Below are 6,000 nucleotides of genomic sequence, written 5' to 3'. Positions count from 1 at the left end.
GTGAAATGCAGACCAATGTTGTTATTGTTGAGGACAGCCATGAAGGAATGGAAGTCAGCTTCCGATCCCTTCCAGACGACGAAAACGTCGTCTATATATCTAAGCCACAAAACGACGTCCTCAGTGTCCACCTCGCCACCAAACACAACCTTCTCCTCCCACCAGCCCAAGAGGAGATTAGCATACGATGGGGCACAGCAAGTCCCCATCGCAGTCCCCTTGAGCTGATGGAAGAACCTCCCATCGAAGGTAAAAACATTCTTAGTCAGGCAGAAGGTGAGTGCCTCGATGACAAATTTATTGTGTTGGATATATTGATTTCCTCTGGTGCCCAGGAAATATTGTACAGCCTCGATCCCAACTGTATGGGGAATGGAGGAATACAGGGCCTCAACATCGATGCTGCACAATATCATGCCCTCCTCCAAGAAAATACCGTCGATTCTCCGAAGAAAATCCGTTGTATCCCTTAGATAGGAGTTGAGTGACAGAACGAATGGTCTTAGAATCCTGTCTACGTAAATGCTCAGTTTTTCCGTTAGACTGCCTATCCCAGACACAATTGGGCGACCCTTTACAGGGCTGCAGCCCTTATGTATTTTGGGTAGGATATAAAAGGTTGCCATGACTGGGAAGGTCGGAAAAAGAAAATCAAACTCATTTTTGTCTATGAGATTTCTATTCAAAGCTGTTTCTAACATGTTCTTTAATTCCTTCTTAAAACCCAGCATCGGGCTTGAATCCAGTTTTGCATAGGATGACTTATCCCTCAAAATGTCTAAACAGATGTTTTTATAGTCCTTGGAGTCCAGTATCACCACGTTACCCCCTTTATCAGAGGGTTTTATGGTGATACTGGAGTCCCTTTCCAGACATTGTAGACTGAGCATTTCAGATTTAGACAGGTTGTAATGACCCCTACGTTTGTCAACATTCTTTCTTAGATCCTTGGTTACCATGTTCACAAATATGTCTATGGCATCAACCTCCGTTGGTGTGGGGGGCATTCTTGTACTCCTATTTTTGAGATTCGTGAACGGTCCTTCCCCCAAATCATTGGGGTTCATATCACTCAAATGGAAGAGGCACCTAACATCTTCTAGAAGGTCTTCTGAGATCCCCAGTTCACCCGAGGCTTTCTCGTTTAGTTTACCAAAATACTTCTTCCACTTAAGACGTCTAGCAAAAAGATTCAAATCTTTAATTGCTGTGAATTCGTCAAAATCGGAGGTGGGGACAAATGACAAACCTCTATCCAAAACCCGTTGTTCAATGTCACTGAGGGGTCTAGAGGACAAATTCATCACCTGAGGTGCCACACACATTATTGCGGATTTATTTGGCCCTTGCTTCTCAGGTGGTATTGATTGTCTAAAAAACCACCCCGGCCAAAGTTGTGGTTGGCACCCCTGTAGCTGGATCGGCCTCTCCCTCTATGCTTTTTGAATTGTTGTGGTCTAAACTGGTTGTTCCTAGAGTCGGTGTCTGAAATATCAGCATCCGTTGAAGAAAAATCTGTCTCACTCTGTCTATTCACTCGATTGCCTGATGGAATATAAACTCTGTTATCCTTGAAGTCCTGGAGATCTCTAATATAGAACTTATGCTTTCTCTCCTTTAATTTGTATTGAAACTTCTCAATTACACCTTGCAGTACGAGTTCCTTGTTGGCAAAATCACCTTCACTGGAGAATTTGCGTGTAATATCAATGTGTTCCCTTAGGGAATTTTCCAGATTAGACAGATTTTTCCTCTCCTCCTCAAGAAGTAATTTCATAAGTCTGAGGGAGCTTTCTGTGGCCTCTTTTTCCCACTTAGCTATGAAGTCCGGATTTTTATGCCGGTACCCTGGCTGTAATGTTATCCTAAGATGTCTAGGAACGATTTCCTCCTTCAGATAGCTCTCTAGCGATTGGACCTCCCACCAGGAAACAATACGCTCCTTGTATATCCTGGTGAGGTCCTTAAATGCCCCACTCAGTGTTGGTGTATACCTCTTGAGGCTTAAGTTTTTTTCCGAGAACACTTCCTTGGCCTCAGAGGCCCACTGCCTTGTATCAATATCTGACGATAAAAAGCCCGCCATCGACCAAGTATAATATTGGGGTAATTAGCAGTATACCAAATTGTGAATCCACAGTAATCAAACGAAATTAGCTGGATCAGATCAAACCAAAAAGGATAAAACCTAAAACATAACTTTTAATATTATGCTGATAAAAGTGAGAAAGCTCACAGGTTATAAGCAATGGTGGCCCAAAACCACCTGAACTAAAATTGGGCTAAATATGGTAGGCCCAAACAAAAAGTGTCCCAGATAGGTACCACGGTAGGACTTTCTACACCTTGTAGTTGCTGGTCACCACCTGGGACATTGATACACAAAACATCAACAATCAGAACCCCAACCGTAGGGAAGATGTATGTACTATGTGTGTCAAACAAATTAGAAGTTCCTAGACCTTTACAACCCGTATTTTTCATAAATCCCACTTTAGGTGGGAACGGTCTTACCGGTCCGGAGCTCCGTAGGCATAGAACAATTGGTTTGGCGGTTCAGGCAGGGGGCTGTTTTACCAGCATGTTTAGATCCCTCGGAGGCCTCAACCAAAAACAGGGCATACAATCACCATGCCCACTCCCAACGTTTCAACCTTAGTTCATCAGGGGAGTTTCTGTGGGGAAGTGCAGTCAAGCGGTGTCACCACCGAAAGACTGTTACAAAGTGCCCAAGTCACTGTATGAGAAAAAGAAAAAACACATACACTAAGAATAAGCCCTAAAGCCTTGGATCAAGCCATGTATGTAGCCCATAGGATCGCAATACTCACCGCATAATGGCGTGCACGTAGAGCCCAAAGTTCATATCTGCCGCGCTCAGCGTCCACAGGACGCTCAATAAATAGCCCGGCGCATGCGCGATTGGGCACGTCATCGATGACGGTCACTCCCAGAGTTCCTCCAGGCCGGAAGTGACGCGGCACCGATCGCCATTGATGACGCTCACCTCCCAGCACACCTTCAAACCGGAAGTGAGTCATCACCAATAGCCGCGTCGCCATCCGGGCGTCACGGCTGATACCCGAAGCGGCCACATCCGGGTATATGGAACGCAAGCTGTGTGTAATATTACACGTGGCTTAGGATACGCCCATTATAGTGTGGGCGCATCTACAAGCTGGCCGCGGACCAATCAAAACAAAGAGGGGCACGGAGGATCAAGTCCATAGACATGCCAGTATACGTATTGGTAATAGTCAGGCTCCACATAAGCAATAGATATCAGCAAGTGATTTAGCCAAATATATCCAAGGAAAGTGTCCGAAAAAAAAAGTGAGAAAAACACATGAGCAGCCCGGGGAGGGGGGGGGGGGGATGGGTTTACAAAGGCACCTGGGATAAGTAGTTATTATTATGCATGAGGGGCATGGTAGAAGACAATACCCGACACATGGAGGTTGTGTACCTAGGGAAATGGATATCAATGGGCATATACTCATAGGTCCCAACTCGGCCGATATGACATCATAGGAGGATAGTAAGGTCAGGGTGGAAGAGAGGTAAAACTAAAGTGCACACTCATCTCTCACCCTAACTGCAAGGCCCTACCTATCATGTGGGGGTCGGCACCCTACATCTCCCACGCCCATGGTGCCCCCACTCGGGCGTCGGCTATCCCTCCTCTAGGCCTCCCTATTTCTAGGGTGCTCCTAAAAAAGGGATGAAAGACAGGGATTCATTCAGTCCTCCTGGTGTCATTGTGTCCAAACTGTAAATCCAGAAACACTCTTTCTGCAGGATGGTCCTATCCCAGTTTCCACCCCTGCGTGGAGGAGGAATGAGGTCAATGCCCATTACTCTAAAAGTCCCCAGGTCCCCATTATGGCAGATGTTAAAATGTCTCGCCACGGGTGTGTCGTTCTTCTTGAGGATGTCTCCCTTATGCTCCCCCACTCTGCGTCTCAATTCTCTACTCGTCTTACCCACGTACATTTTGCCACATCCACAGGTCACCTTGTACACTACCCCTTTTGACTTGCATGTTATCAACGATCGCAGGGAATATAGCCTGGTGCCACTCGAGTTCTTAAATTCATTCCCTTCCTCAATAAACTTACAGTTTATGCAGTCATGACACTTAAAGCAGCCATGTATTCCCGTCTTTGTCCTCACCGGTCTATTTTCCTCAAAGTGACTGTGCACCAGTCTGTCACCTAGGGATTTTGATTTTCTAAAGGTGATTGAGGGATAGCTGAGGAGAAGTTTATTTATTGTGGGATCCATGTGCAGTATAGACCAGTGTTTGTTTAGTGTTTGTCTTAGGTCAAATGAACCATTGGCATGTGCCCACAAAAACTATTGTGAGAAAACCATAAACCTTAAGGCTATGAACTGGCTATAGCCACAAACTCTCGCAGTGTAAATAGTTACACCAGAGGGCACCACCACCACCAGAGTCAGCCTGTTTAGGGGCTTGGCTCGTCTGCAACCAGGAGGAGCCCGTCCGTATATAGGGCCTTGGCTCACCTGCGACCAGAGAGCATGCCTGTTTATGGGGCCTGGCTCTCCACCACAAAGAGGGTACCTGGTCAGCACCAACTGTGGAGGCCGCCTCTGCATCCTGCCAGAAGAGGCTGAAGGCGCGGATCCACCAGGCCAGGTATACCCTGAAGACCACCAGCCCATGAAAGCCGCCTCTACATCCTGCCAGAAGTGGCTGAAGTCGCGGCCAACGTGAAAGGGTTTTGGGTGGGTTAACGGACTTGTGGGTGGAGGGTGGTGATGTATGGTACCTGGTGCTTTTAAAATGTTTTACAGGTTTTAATGTTTTATGCATTTTAAAATGTTGTCTTGCAGCCCGAGGACGTGCTGGTGATAACTAAGGGGGAATGTGGCGCCCCTGACCTGGTCAGGCACCACTGAGTACTGCACCCATGCTGGGGACAGTACAACACAGGTAATCCAGAAGGCTGACTGGGGTGTGGTACACAGGCGCATAGTAATCAGCTCTCACACATGTACCCATGAGAGGACCCCTGGGGATCCCAGGAGGGGGAAAAGCCTTGACCTTCACTGGAATAGTGGAGGGGGCCAAAAGCCTCCATCTCCTCTCAAGGGGTGTGGTAAGAGAGTCTGGTTGCTAGGTGGCGTAGGCAAGAACAGAAGAGGAGGGGCAGTGAGTCAGTTAGAGCAGAACTCCATAGGGCTCAGTGAGGAGCATACCTGTGGGGCTGTTGCTGTCTAACAGCGCCCGCGCAGTGGCTACCGACGGGGGAGAACGGTCAACTAGGAGTGCTACCCGAAATCCATCTTCAGCTAGAGAGAGAGCAACGGAGTGGGAAGTAAGGAGACTGCTAGAGAGTACCAGGCCCAAACGGGCGGCAGATCCCGAAGCGGAGATAGATCCAACTTTCTTTTGCTAAACCTGCCGGTGTGGGGCTCTCAAAGCCCACGCCACAACACCACAAAAGCCGCAGCCACGTAGCCACAGTTAGGGCCCATAGCTCACAGGAGGCAAGAAGCTGGAGTGATCTGGTCCAGGCGACAAGCAAACGGCAAACGAAGGGGAGTGAGGCTTCAGCAACTTCCCTGGGTGACCCCCATAGGGACTCAAAGTCGGGGTCACCCCAAACCAAAAAGGGCTAAGGAAGGCGAGTTAGTAGTCACCCTCACAAGTCAGCCTGAAGGACACCTGATTCCCGCCTGGTTCATCCCAGCTACGCCCGGGTTACTCACCCTGCCACCTGAAGTGAGTAAAAACCCTGAAAGACATTCTGCCTGTGTGGAGTTATTCTGCGCCTTGTGGTACTACGCACCTACACAGGGCCCTGGGGCTTGCCTCACTCTCAGGAGGCTATTCCAACTAACTGCACATATCATCAGCCCCAGGCGTCCCTCAACCTGCAGTGGCGGTCCCCACTGACCGCAATACTGAGAGTGGCGTCACGACAAGAAGAAGATCTCCTACCTGTGACCAGATCCAGCTGAGTGGAGTCCCTG

The sequence above is a fragment of the Anomaloglossus baeobatrachus genome, chromosome 3 (assembly GCF_048569485.1).
Source record: "Anomaloglossus baeobatrachus isolate aAnoBae1 chromosome 3, aAnoBae1.hap1, whole genome shotgun sequence".
In the NCBI taxonomy this organism is placed as follows: domain Eukaryota; kingdom Metazoa; phylum Chordata; class Amphibia; order Anura; family Aromobatidae; genus Anomaloglossus; species Anomaloglossus baeobatrachus.
Note: the sequence above shows the minus strand (reverse complement) of the source record.